Below are 14755 nucleotides of genomic sequence, written 5' to 3'. Positions count from 1 at the left end.
AATGAGAAAGTTCTGACTTTCTTGTATATATTGTTTAAAATCTTCATCTCTTGGAAATAGATCTATGTAATTTCTTTTATCTTTTTAGTGGTGTATCATATGTATATTAATTCTTTCTCCTTCACTCTTCAAACACACACACGTGCACACATTTGAACACCCAGAATTTTCTAGATGTAATCATTGGATGAGTAAATATTTGCATCTGCTAAGTGCAAACATTGTTCTGCATAAGATAGTTGCTGACATCCTAATGTATAAAGATATAGACAGACAATATATGACTATTTATTGCAAGAACACATAATTTTTTCCAATGCCTCAGGTTACTCGAAGCCTTCCTTTGAGTGAGCAGCCTTAAATTTGTAAAACAAGATTCTAAGAAGTTTGGCTTTATTCTCTCAAAAAAACTTTTTATTGACTGCTTATTGTTTAGTAGATGCTGGGGTTAGCAAAATGACTATGACCCAGTACCTTGTCCACAAAAAGCTCACAGTCTAATCAGGAACTGATTTATAATAAAAAGGAAATTAAAATTTGATTATATGGCCCTGGCCGGTTGGCTCAGAGGTAGAGTACCGGCCTGGCGTGCTGGGGACCCGGGTTCGATTCCCGTCCAGGGCACATAGGAGAAGCACCCATTTGCTTCTCCACCCCCCCTCCTTCCTCTCTGTCTCTCTCTTCCCCTCCCGCAGCCAAGGCTCCATTGGAGCAAAGATGGCCCGGGCACTGGGGATGGCTCCTTGGCCTCTGCCCCAGGCGCTAGAGTGGCTCTGGTCGTGGCAGAGTGACGCCCCGGAGGGGCAGAGCATCGCCCCCTGGTGGGCATGCCGGGTGGATCCCGGTCGGGTGCATGCGGGAGTCTGTCTGACTGTCTCTCCCCATTTCCAGCTTCAGAAAAATACAAAAAAAAAAAAAAAAATTGATTATATGCTGAGGTAAGTAATAATAAAATTATGAAAAGAAAATGCCATGGCAATACAGGGAAGAATGGGGTTGCCAGGAAAAGCCGCACAGACAATATATATTTATATAAAATACATACCTTTCAACTATGGCTGTAAGTAAATGGTAGTCAGAGCCTTTTAATTATTTATATAATTTAACATACATCTAGAACTGGAAGTTTATTTAAAAGAGGCATCTAGGCCTTGGCCGGTTGGCTCAATGGTAGAGTGTCAGCCCGGCATGCGGAAGTCCCGTGTTCGATTTCTGGTCAGGGCACACATGAGAAGCCACCATCTGCTTCTCCATTCCTCCCCCTACTCTCTCTCTCTCTCTCTCTCTCTCTCTCTCTCTGTTTCTCTCTCTCTCTCTCTCTCTCTCTTGCTTTCTCCCTCCCCGCTTCCGCAGCCATTGCTCGAATGGTTTGAGCAAAAGTTGGCCCTGGGCACTGAGGATGGCTCCATGGCCTCACCTCAGGTGCTAAAATAGCTTGGTTGCTAAGCAGCGAAGCAGCAGCCCCAGATGGGCAGGTATTGCCCCAGTAGAGGGCTTGGCTTGCTGGACGGATCCCAGTTAGGATTCATGTGGGAGTCTGTCTTTCTGCCTCCCTGCTTCTCAGTTAAAAAAAGGAAAGATGCATCTATCTTTCCATTTTAACCTTTAGTTTAACTAGTCCTTTAAGAAAAAACATTTGGATGCAGCTATATGACAACATTACAGATGTTTACTCTTTAGAGTTTCCTACAGCATAGCTCCAGTTATACTGCTTTGCTTAGGTTGCCCTTTCCTTTTTTATTTTTTAAATTTTATTTATTTTTTCCCTTTGCTTTTCAATGCAAAGTATTTCTCATTTGTCTTAATTTAGTCTGCAGAAACAAAGCAAATTTAAAAAAAATATTACACACACAAAGTTGGATCTCCTGTTTTATTTTATCATCCTCATGTGTTTTCTTTTTCTCTTCAAAGCAAATAATGTCCATCACATGCTGATATACAAATATTACCCCCAGACCATGGTTACCTCAAACTTTGCTGAGTATATGGTACTTTTAAAAAAATACACCTTTACAAAGGAGATTCCTATTTCTTCATTCATATATTTAAAAGTTAAGATATATTTCCTATAAAAATATTTTATATGCATAAGTGGAACTGAAAGCATTTGCTAAGGAGAGAGTTAAGGGTTGCTAACCTTGTGGCATGCTGGTTTGGTGATGTGCTAAGAGTGCTTCCACAACAATTTGATTCAGCAAACAGTTACTGAATGGTGTGGTCAGAGCACCACTGCCAAACCCTTTGACAGACATGAAAATAAACAAAATACAGGCTCTGTTTTGAAGGACCTCCAATTTACTGTTTCTGAATCTCCTCTCTTCCACTTTCCAACTTTGCCATTTTCTAGGTAATGAAAATCATAGTTTCAATTTATCAATTATGTAAGCTGGAAAGTCTATACAATTAGTTTGTTTAAAATATTGGTTGCTGGTTCTTCTTTATGCTGCTGGAATTTAAAATAATAGAAAGCATTCTGGTGTCCTGCTGCCTTCTTCCATAAATTAATATTTACATAAGTGGCTGCTTTTCATAGAGCATCTTGATTCGGCTCCTCTTGTGCTTTGACTCTTCATGGACAGTATTAAATCAGATCTGAGCAGCACTGGGAGACAGTTGAGAGTTTGAGAATATGCCCAGTGTCAGTATCTTGGCCAGTGTGTGCTGTTGAAACAAAGAACACTCTTGGCATTCAAAAACTGTTTAGACTTGTACCATTCTATATAAGCGCTCTAATAAATAAAGACACATAGGGTATTCCTTGCTTTCATATGGGCAGAACTAAATGGTTATGTATCCTTTTAGGCTTCTTAAATCTATACCACACTATTAGCGTATAATCCAGAAGAAGTAAATTTCACAAACTCTCCAGAGTTCTGGCTTCATCAGCCACACCACTTCGTTCCATTAAACAGATAACTACTTGGACATTTACTACGTAAAGCTTTGCATTGGTTGCTTCAGAGTGTAAAGAGACAAGTTAGATTGAGTACCTACAGGTAAGCTTATAGATTTAGTAGAGCACCGTTCTCTAGTCATCTTATTCATTTTTAGTCTGTTTCTTCCTGGCCTGCTGTGATCTGTATCCACCTACAATTTGGTGTTGACCCAGACTCATTCAGTATGGTTGTTACAACATAATCTGTATAACCTTATCCTTAATGTACAGTAGGTGTTAGAAAAAGTAGAGATGTGCCTTAAGCCATGGACAGTGTCTGCCATGATTGGTGGAGAAGCCCTTTGTAAAACTGATCACTTGTCATACCATTCATTTCAGGGACACTTTATTTTTCTAATGGAGCCCTGTGATTGTCATGGTTCAAACAGGCAGATCCCAGATGGGCGACATTCTTTAAAAATAATTCAATTTTGATTGTTTTATTTTTCTACAGAATGTGTATTTTTCCTTCCTTAGACTAAAGATGGCACAATGTAGTGTAGAATAAATAGTGTGGGCAGTATTTTTGCACAAAATTACTAAATTTACTTATTTAAATAATGTATCTTCTCAAATATTTTAAAAGTGATCAGAGATAAATATTTATGAATTATATTTAAGTACATGATGAGCAATTTGGAGATGTATTTGTCTTAAGAATAGAATTGTTTTATGACTTCCTTGACTGTTTTGATGATATTAAGAGTTCTTGGCCCAGGCCAACTAAGTGGAACAACAAGTTGATACTTTCTCTCTCTCTTTCATTCACCCTCTCTCTATATATATATGCCTTTCTTCCTCTTCCTCTCTCTTTCTCAAATCAATGAAAAAATTTTTTAAAAAGTTTGTGGAATTTTTTTCCAAAAATCCTACAATCTGAAAGTAGATGAAATGTTCTAAATTAAATTTAGCTATAATTATACCTCTCATGGTGATAGTCTCTTGCCTGCTTCATGTTTTTTTTTTTTTTGTTTTTTTTTTTTGTATTTTTCTGAAGCTGGAAACGGGGAGAGACAGTCAGACAGACTCCTGCATGCGCCCGACCGGGATCCACCCGGCTCGCCCACCAGAGGCGACGCTCTGCCCACTGGGGGCGATGCTCTGCCCCTCGGGGCATCGCTCTGCCGCGACCAGAGCCACTCTAGCTCCTGGGGCAGAGGCCAAGGAGCCATCCCCAGCGCCCGGGCCATCTTTTGCTCCAATGGAGCCTTGGCTGCGGGAGGGGAAGAGAGAGAGACAGAGAGGAAGGGGGTGTGGAGAAGCAAATGGGCACTTCTCCTATGTGCCCTGGCCGGGAATCGAACCCAGGTCCCCCTGCACGCCAGGCCGACGCTCTACCGCTGAGCCAATGGAGCCTTGGCTGCGGGAGGGGAAGAGAGAGACAGAGAGGAAGGAGGGGGGGGTGGAGAAGCAAATGGGCGCTTCTCCTGTGTGCCCTGGCCGGGAATCGAATCCGGGTCCCCCGCACGCCAGGCTTACGCTCTACAGCTGAGCCAACCGGTTAGGGCTTCATGTTTTAAACAAAAGTGAGGTACAACATTCTCTTAATCAAAATACCTGAGAAACTTCATCTAAAAGAGAGATGGCCTGTCCTGTGGTGGCTCAGTGAATAGAGTGTCAACCTGGGACGCTGAGGTCCTAGGTTCAAAACCCTGAGGTCACTGGCTTGATTGAGTACGGGCTCATCCAGCTTGAGTGTGGGGTAACTGGCTTGAGTGTGGGATCATCAACATGACCCCAAGGTCTCTGGCCTGAGCAGAGAAGGGGTCACTGGCTTGCTGGAGCCCCCCGGTCAAGGCACATATGAGAAGCAATCAATGAACAACTAAAGTGCCACACCATGAGTTGATGCTTCTCTCTCTATCTCTCCTTCTAAAACAAAACAAAACAAAAATAAGATGAAGAACTAATATAATTTGTTTATGTCTTACATTAGATTAATTAGATTAATCTAAAGTTAGATTGTCATTTACCTAAACCTGATGTTAGCATCTAGCAGGGAGGGAAAAACAATATATAACACCTCTCCACCCAATCCAGGTTTTGAATAAATTGAAAAAACCTAGCCCTGGGATGATAGCTTAGTTGGTTAGAACACTGTCCCAATACACCAATACTGTGGGCTTGATCCCCAGGTCAGGACACTTTCAAGAATCAAACAATGAATGTATAAATGAGTGAAGCAAGAGATCAGTTTTTCTCTCTGTGTCCCTCCCCACCCCCTTTCCTCTCTCTCTAAAATCAACAGAAAAAAACTTACAAAGAAAAAAACCTAAGAATTAGCAGTTAGGAGCTGTGACATTGCCTTTATTAATGATAAAGGTGAAGATAAAGGAAGCAATTTTAGTATTAGCCAAATTGGCTTGCTAACTGAATTCCAAAATTAGACCGATGTATGCCTTGATCACAGTAGGATTGCCCTGGATTGGAGAAGGTTTATATGGTATACAGACCCTTCACCGAACCCAACTCCTACTACAGCTCACTCGTATGAGGAGGAAAAGCACAACTGGACTGTTTATTTTTCCCAAAATTTCCCATCAGATCAGTTGCCTCCCTTGCCATGATAGAACCATCTCAGTGGCAAAGAAATACCAGAGATGTTACAACTGGTGAACCTCCTTTCATGGAGGGAGACTCGAGAAGTTAGGAGTAAACATTCTCCTCTAGCACTTGGCTCCTTCTCCCGTGCATGGTTCAAGAGTGGGTTGGTGACAGGGTAGGAAACAATAGCATAACTTGGCCAAAGAATAAACCTTTGTTTTGAGAAAGGGACCTTATAACAATTGGCCTCTTGGAAATTATAGCCGTTGTTTGTTTACCAGAATCATGGGGATTGTCTGTGCTTAGGCAATCCTCACTGCCTTTCTGAAACATCTGTGATTTAACATATTTTCCTGGGCAATAAAGGGAGGTCTGTGACTTTGTTTTCTGCTGTTCTTTAGCATTTTAAAACATACCTGCCTTTCTGTCTCCTCTTTGTTAGTTTTCCTCACAGACTCCTTTCGTTCTCTCTCCCCCATCCCCCAACCCCTGGGTTTCCCATGTTTGTAGCCAACTTGCTTTTCACTTGACACTTTCACCTTGGCTGCCAGCCACTTAAACAGTTTTAACTATTTGGTTTCCTGAAGATTTCTAAATCTTTCTCCTACCCAGATGTCTGTTCTGAGCTCCATATTTATATATCCAACACTATTGAACAGTTCCACCAGGGTGATCTAAAATAAACTTAACCCTTCCACTCACCCTCTCAACATCTCAGATATCCTTGCCTTTTATTTTGTGTTCACAGTCTTTGTGAGCATTACCTCTGCCTACCCACTAGGTTAGGCCTTGAGCCTGGATGTCACGTCAGTCTCCTCCTTCTTCTTTATGCTTATCTCCCAGGTCTGGGGTCAGCAAGCTGTAGCTGCTGGGTCTAATCTGACCAGAGGCTATGAGCCAAGAATGGGTTTTACATTTTTGAGTGGTTGTTTAAAATAAGCATATATATTTATCTTTATGACAGAGACCTTTTGTGGCCTGCAAAGCCTAAGTATTTACTATTTGATTCTTTACAGAAAACATTTGGCTACCCCTTTCCTAGGTCAGCAAATCCTAAAACATCACTCTTAATTGTTTTTGTTCTCTCTTGTCCCTCCATCCCCCCACAGATCTCACTTGCCCTGTTTTTGGACTAACACAGTAGCCTCCTAGCTTGTCTAAACACAAATCTAATCATCTCTTCTCTTGTTTAAAACCCTGAGTGTATTTTGCCCTTTTCTCCTCTATTCTTGCAACAACCTCTTTGCCCTTTAGGACTCTGCTCAGTTGTCACCTGCCTCCTGTGGAGTTATGCCCCTGTTCAGCCTTGTATTTCTATTGTTGCTGCACATTCCAAATTGCATTCCAAGCTCTTGTTTGCCATTCAGCCATTCCTTACTACACTTTGCACACCTGGAGGGCAAGTTCCATGTCCTGTTCATTTTATATCTTCTTTACCTAGCATCTGACAGGTTGTAGGACTATAATAAATTAACACTTATCATTTTTGCTTTGAGAAATAGTTTTTATTCATAAGATATAAAAAATATTAGTAGTCTAAAGATACCATTAATCAGTTTGAGTTGATAGGTAGAATTCATAGCTTCTAGATTTTTGGTATAATCATGTTATATTCCATTTACTTCTTTGTTTCATAACTTTTTTTTTTTTTTGTATTTTTCTGAAGTTGGAAACAGGGAGGCAGTCAGACTCCTGCATGCGCCGACCGGGATCCACCCGGCACGACCACCAGGGGCGATGCTCTGCCCATCTGGGGCGTGGCTCTGTTGCAACCAGAGCCATTCTAGTGCCTGAGGCAGAGGCCACAGAGCCATCCTCAGCGCCCAGGCCAACTTTGCTCCAATGGAGCCTTGGCTGCGGGAGGGGAAGAGAGAGACAGAGAGGAAGGAGAGGGGGAGGGGTGGAGAAGCAGATGGGCGCTTCTCCTGTGTGCCCTGGCCGGGAATCGAACCCGGGACTCCTGCATGCCAGGCCGACGCCCTACCACTGAGCCAACCGGCCAGGGCTGTTTCATAACTTTTTAAATATTAAATTTTTTTTTCCTTAGGTGAAAGGAGGGGAAATAGTGAGGTGGACTCCATGGAGCCATCCTCAGTGCTCGGGACCAGTGTGCTCAAACCAATGGAGCTACTGTCTGCTGAAGGGAAGAGAGAGAGAAAGGGAAAGGGAGGGAGAGAAGGAGGGAGACAGGGAGGTAGAAAAGAGAAGCAGATGGTTGCTTTTCCTGTGTGCCCTGACTGGGAATTGAACCTGGGACATCCATATGCCAGACCAACACTCTATCCACTAAACTGCCTGCCAGGGTCACATTAACTTTTTATATTTTGTGATAATTATAGACTAACATGCAGTTGTAAGATATAATACAGTGAGATCCCAGTTTCCTTTTACCCAGGTCCCTTAGTAGTAACATTGCAGAACTATGTTACAATATCACAACCAGGATATTGACATTGATACAATCAAGATACAGAACATTTCCATCACCCCAAGTATCCTTCCTGTTGCTCTTTTTCATCCATACCCACTCTCCCTCCCACCCACATTAGCTCTTCCCAGAACAACCACTAACCTGAGATACAAACAGATTCTTACTTGCAAAGAACATACTGACTAATGGTTACCAGAGGGAAGGGGAGTTGGGACACTGGGTGAAAAAGGTGAAGAGATTAAGAAGTATAAATTGGTGGTTACAAAATAGTCATGGGGATGTAAAATGCAGCATAAGGAATATAGTCAATAATATTTTAATTACTATGTATGTTGCCAGGAGGGTACTTGAAATAGTGGGAGGATCACTTTGTAAAGTATATGATTGTCTAACCACTGTGTTATACACCTGAAACTAATACAAAATAATATTGAATGTAAAATGTTACTTATTTATTCCATTTAAAACTTTTAATGAAAGTTATATATAAGACTACTTTAAGTCATGGCTGGTTGGCTCAGTAGTAGAGCGTTGGCCCAGTGTGTGAATGTCTGAGGTTTGATTCCTGGTTAGGGCACACAGGAGAAGTGACCATCTGCTTCTCTGCTCCTCACCCCTCCTTCTCCCACAGCCATGGCTCAATTGATTTGAGCACATCAGCTCCGGGTACTGAGGATGGCTCTGTGGATTCTCTACCTCCCATGCTAAAAATAGCTCAGTTGTGAGCATGGCCCCAGATGGGCAGAGCATAAGTCTCAGATGGGGGTTGCTGGGTGGATCCCGAGCAGGGCATGTGCCCAAGTCTATCTCTCTATCTCCCTTCCTCTCACTTGGAAAAGAAGAAAAAAAAAAGATTACTTTATTCCTGCATCTTCTCATTGTTTCTTCTTTGAATTTGCCCTTTTCCTTTCCTTCTTGGCAAGATTTGGCTTTACATTCAAGGATCTTTTTGTGGTCTTTGTCCAGCTTTGCCTTGTGATAACCACCTTGCTGGTGTGAATGTCTACATGAATGGTGTCCCATTAGCTTTCTCCTATTGCACTCGTTCAATGTAGATAATTATTTCTTCCTGTAAACCTGGACTACTTTGCCAGTGTGCTGCCCTTTGTAGTGTCCTCACACAACCTGAACTTCATCATCCTTTCGGTTGGACATGAATCAAACGTTGTAATTCTGTCTCAGCTCTTTGGAAAGAGAATACATAATCTCTTATGAATGTGGAAAAGTGCATTGAAATGCCTTTTATGGTTCTTGCTCAAGTCAGAAGTCATAAAGGGATTGAACTTCATTTTGACCGCTGGCACTTCTACGTTGGTTGCAAAAGGGGTAAATGTAATTTAAAAATCAAATTAAGCCTGACCTGTGGTGGTGCAGTGGATAAAGCGTCGACCTGGAAATGCTGAGGTCGTCGGTTCAAGACCCTGGGCTTGCCTGGTCAAGGCACATATGGGAGTTGATGTTTCCAGTTCCTCTCCCCCCCTTCTCTCTCTCTGTCTCTCCCTCTCCTCTCTAAAATGAATAAATTAAAAAAAAAAAGAAAAAGGAAAAATCAAATTAAGCCTGATGTCTGGTGGCTCAGTGGATAAAGCATTGACCTGGAACTCTGAGGTTGACAGTTCAAAACCCCGGGCTTGCCTGGTCAAGGCACATATGGGAGTTGATGCTTCCTGCTCCTCCCCTCTCCTCTGTCTCCTCTCTAAAATGAATTAAAAAAAAATCTTAAAAGAAAATCAAATTTAAAAATGTATATGGGTGAAATCAAAATATGTAAACTTTTGGAATTCAATTTTTCTCATTCAACATAATTCTCTAGAGATTCATTCAGGTTGTTTTATGCATCAGTAGTTCTATAGATTGCTGAATTTTTATAACTTTTAAAACGTGAAGCAGTCCCTTATTTACATATTACTGCAGTTTCTTTAAAGGCTTTAAAATTTTTCATCTCTTGTTCTTTATCTACAATGGTTTTTAAACTTTGTACTCTTAAATGATTGAGACTCAAATAGCTTTTGTTCATGTGGATTATATCTATCATTATTTACCATATTAGAAGTTAAAACTGAAGTATTTTAAAAATGACAGTAATTATTATGTGTTATAAGTCAGTGTTCCCCAACCTTTTTTGGGCCATGGACCGGTTTAATGTCAGAAAATATTTTCACGGACCCGCCTTCAGGGTCGGACGGATAAATGCACAAAATAAAATTATGCGATGGGCGTAAAAACTGTGGTATTTTTAAATATAATTGTCAAACTTAACGATATTTATTGGGCTAAGTTAAAGGAGAAACGAGCATGTCCTCATTATTCAGGCTGTATTTAAATTTGTTATTCTGAAAACGTTTCATGTTATTTATTCTTTCTCTGCGGACCGGTACCAAATGGCCCACGGACCGGTACCGGTCCGCGGCCCGAGGGTTGGGGACCACTGTTATAAGTAACATATTTTATGAGAAATAAAACTATTTTCTGAAATGATATATTTAATGAGAAGAAAAACACTTTTACATTTTTATGACTGATGTCTAGATTCTCGTATCTGCTTTTTTATTTAATGTGATATGATAAATTGCTTTCATTGGGTATATGAAGAAAATCTAGCCTCACATTACTGTGTAGTTGGAAAACTCAGGAGTATTTTAATAGTTTTTCAGATAATTGTGGACATTCTTCTTTTATACTACACCAGGGGTCCCCAAACTTTTTACACAAGGGGCCAGTTCACTGTCCCTCAGACCGTTGGAGGGCTGCCACATACAGTGCTCCTCTCACTGACCACCAATGAAAGAGGTGGCCCTTCTGGAAGTGCGGCGGGGGGCCAGGTAAATGGCCTCAGGGGGCCACATGCGGCCCGCGTGCTGTAGTTTGGGGATGCCTGTACACCAAACTCAAGTGATAGTTTATTAAAGATTTGTAACAATGTAGAATATGAAAGCCTATGGATTAATTCTTCATATTGTGTTATATTAAAATCCACTTATTTGGCCTGACCAGGCAGTGGCACAGTGGATAGGGCATTGGCCTGGGGCTCAGAGGACCCAGGTTTGAGGCCCTGTGGTCACCCCAAGGTTGCCGGCTTGAGCATGGGCTCATCTGGCTTGAGCACAGGGTCACTAGCTTGAGTGTGGGATCATAGACATGACCCCATGGTCACTGGCTTGAGCAAGGTGTCACTGGCTCTGCTAGAGTCCCCTGGTCAAGGCACATATGAGAAAGCAATCAATGAACAACTAAGGAGCCGCAACGAAGAAGAATTGATGCTTCTCATCTCTCTCTTTTCTTGTCTATCTGTCCCTGCCTGTCTGTCTATGTCTCTCTCATTTAAAAAAAAATCCATTTATTTGTCTTAACAGAATGGATCTGTTACTCATGTTTGTTTGTTTTTTAAGCATCATGCACCAGTTATTTGGAAAATACCAAATCATTGAGTTAGGCACATCTTACAAATTATGACACATTTCATTATACAATATCAAAAATTATGTTTGTTAGTATCACCTCCAATCTCAAAAAATGCTTAGTGCTGGGAATGCTTTAGCTGTGAAGCTAAAATTTTCCAAAATTTTGATTTTTGCTTTAAATCACTTCAGTTCATTGAAATTTGTCATTGTCATCAACATTGCCAGTGACAGGCTCACTTTGTTCATTTTGAAGAATATGTCCATCAGATACTTACTAGTGTGTCCACCATTCATTCCTTCAGGTAGAAGTGGTGTTAAATTAAAAAGGTCAGTTAGCTCACAGCTCACTTCTGCAAGTACTTTTTCTTGAGAACTGCATAATGTTAAAAAGATTTGGATTTGGACCCTGACTGGTTAGCTCAGTCGGTTAAGAGCGTTGTCCCAAAACAAAGTTGTGGGTTTGATCCCCAGTTAAGGCACACACGAGAAGCAACCAAAAAATGCACAACTGAGTGGAACAACAAATGCTTCCCTTCCGCCTCCACTCTTTCTCCCTTTCTCGCTCTGTCTCTCTAAAAATCAATAAAAATAAAAAATGACAGGAGATGTGGACTGTGGTTAAAATATAAGAAAACTGGTAACTCACACTTCCAGTGTGAGTGCTTGATCTAAGTCACTGCCATCTTGATTCATACTAAGGCTCCAGCAGTTTTTCTCACCATTGTATTTATACCATCAGTGTAAATAATTTTTTAAATTAATTTTAATGGGGTGACATTGATAAATCAGGGTACATATGTTCAGAGAAAACAACTCTAGGTTATTTTGACATTTGATTATGCTGCATTCCCATCACCCAAAGTCCAACTGTCTTCCATCACCTTCTAACTGGTTTTCTTTGTGCTCCTCCCCTCCCCCAACCCCCTTCCTCCCCTTCCCCCCACCCCGTAACCCCCACATTCTTGTCCATGTCTCTGAGTCTCATTTTTATGTCCCACCTATGTATAGAATCATATAGTTCTTAGTTTTTTCAGATTTACTTATTTCGCTCAGTATAATGTTATCAAGGTCCATCCATGTTGTTGTAAATGATCCGATGTCATCATTTCTTATGGCTGAGTAGTATTCCATAGTATATATGTACCAAAGCTTTTTAATCCACTCGTCCACTGACAGACACTTGGGCTGTTTCCAGATCTTCGCTATTGTGAACAATGCTGCCATAAACATGCTGCTAAAATCCTCAACAAAATATTAGCAAACCAGATCCAGCAATATATAAAAAAAATCATACACCATGATCAAGTGGGATTTATTCTTGGGAGACAAGGCTGGTACAATATTTACAAATCAATCAATGTGATTCATCACATAGACAAAAGGAAGGAGAAAAACCACATGATAATTTCAATAGATGCAGAAAAAGCATTTGATGAAATCCAGCACCCATTCATGATCAAAATTCTCAGCAAAGTGGGAATACAGGGAACATACCTCAACATGATAAAGGCCATTTATGACAAACCCACAGCTAACATAATACTCAATGGGCAAAAATTAAAAGCAATCCCCTTAAGATCAGGAACAAGGCAGGGGTGCCCCCTTTCACCACTCTTATTCAACATAGTTCTGGAAGTTCTAGCCACAGCAATCAGACAAGAAAAAGAAATAAAAGGCATCCAAATTGGAAAAGAAGAAGTAAAACTATCATTATTTGCAGATGATATGATATTATATATAGAAAACCCTAAAACCTCAGTCAAAAAACTACTGGACCTGATAAATGAATTCAGCAAGATGGCAGGATATAAAATTAATACTCAGAAATCAGAGGCATTTTTATACACTAACAATGAACTGTCAGAAAGAGAAATTAAGGAAGCAATCCCCTTTACCATTGCAACCAAAAAAATAAAGTACCTAGGAATAAATTTAACCAGGGAGATTAAAGACTTGTACTTGGAAAATTATAAAACATTGATAAAAGAAATCAGGGAAGATACAAACAAGTCAGTGTAAATAATTTAAGAGTGTAAAGTTTGAGATCCATTGTTATAGATAAAAAGCAAGAGATAAAAATTTTAAATAGACTTTCACACAGTAAGTGTGGCAAATAATGTCTAGAAAATTACTATTAAAATATTTTTTACTTTGTAGACTTCTGTAAGTTCTTGGTGAACCCCCAGAAACCCATGGACTAGGTTTAGGGGAACTGCTGAATTATAAGAAAGGAGCTTCTGACATTTCTTTCTGTCTTCTCTAATTTCTTCTCTTTGCTTTTATTTTTGCTGAGTTAGACCCTGTAGGAATGCTGATCTGGGTGGAATACCAATACTGGTCATATTAGAGTTCCTGTCAGCCTCAGCATGGCACTAGACAAATGCTGGGAGTGACCTTGGACTCACAAAGGAGAATGCCAGTTCACAGCATCACCTCGGCCTTGAGATACAAAAGCAACACAGGAGGGCCACAGACCTGCAAACCTCTTTGACTTGCTGTGTATGCCTTCAGAAAGGGTCATATCACATGGACCTGAGTCCTCAGGGAGACATTAACTCTGCATCAAGTGCTTTCCTTCTGAAGGAGTCATTTAGGCTCCAAGGTAGAAGAGGTTCTCTGGCTAAAATGGACCATCCCTGAGTCTCTCAGACCCACACACTCTGGTCTCAAACCTTCTGAGTCATATTACAGTGTGTTCATTATAATTTTCCTCCAGGAAAGGACCTCCAGTCTCCTCTCTATAATAAACACCAGGAGTTAAGAGGTTTTCCCTCTAGATGCTCCCTTTTGTAACTTAAGTCCAGTTCCTTTTGTTTGTTTTTAGTAAATAGGAAGCGCTAACAACAGTTCTCCATATGCTATTGCTTTCTGTTTTGAAGATGGTTTTATTTTCTGTATCTTCACTCTCAGTCTACTTTAGCCCTTCCTTGTTCCATTTGTAACCCAGTTTCTTTAGACCATGTTTCTAAACTGGGGTGATTTTGCCCCTACCAGAGGACATTTGTTAATGTCTATAGACGTTTTTGTTTGTCACAAGTTGGGAGCTTGGTGCCTGCATCTAGTAGGTAGAAGTCAGAGATCTTGCCTTTATTCAGCAAAATCACTTGTTCATTTTGTTTAATAAGATCATCACAGCCCTGGCTGGTTGGCTCAGTGGTAGAGCGTTGGCCTGGTGTGCAGGAGTCCCGGATTCGATTCCCGGCCAGGGCACACAGGAGAAGCGCCCATTTGCTTCTCCACCCCTCCCCTCTCCTTCCTCTCTGTCTCTCTCTTCCCCTCCCGCAGCCAAGGCTCCATTGGAGCAAAGTTGGCCCGGGTGCTGAGGATGGCTCTGTGGCCTCTGCCTCAGGCGCTAGAATGGCTCTGGTTGCAACAGAGCCACGCCCCAGATGGGCAGAGCATCGCCCCCTGGTGGGCGTGCCGGGTGGATCCTGGTCAGGCGCA

At 41.2% G+C, this 14755-nt stretch overlaps 1 protein-coding gene and 1 pseudogene across 4 annotated transcripts in view; one reads left to right on the top strand and one right to left on the bottom strand.

Annotated features, from left to right (window-relative positions):
- LOC136393886 (large ribosomal subunit protein uL24-like) overlaps window positions 1–9199 on the bottom strand; it is a 38202-nt pseudogene extending 29003 nt beyond the window's left edge.
- The window catches only part of DIP2B (disco interacting protein 2 homolog B), a 304374-nt gene that overhangs the window by 81169 nt on the left and 208450 nt on the right, over window positions 1–14755 (top strand). The window lies entirely within an intron of this gene.

This window comes from Saccopteryx leptura, chromosome 2 (assembly GCF_036850995.1).
Source record: "Saccopteryx leptura isolate mSacLep1 chromosome 2, mSacLep1_pri_phased_curated, whole genome shotgun sequence".
Lineage (NCBI taxonomy): Eukaryota > Metazoa > Chordata > Mammalia > Chiroptera > Emballonuridae > Saccopteryx > Saccopteryx leptura.
Note: the sequence above shows the minus strand (reverse complement) of the source record. Positions and strands in the feature narration are given on the sequence as shown.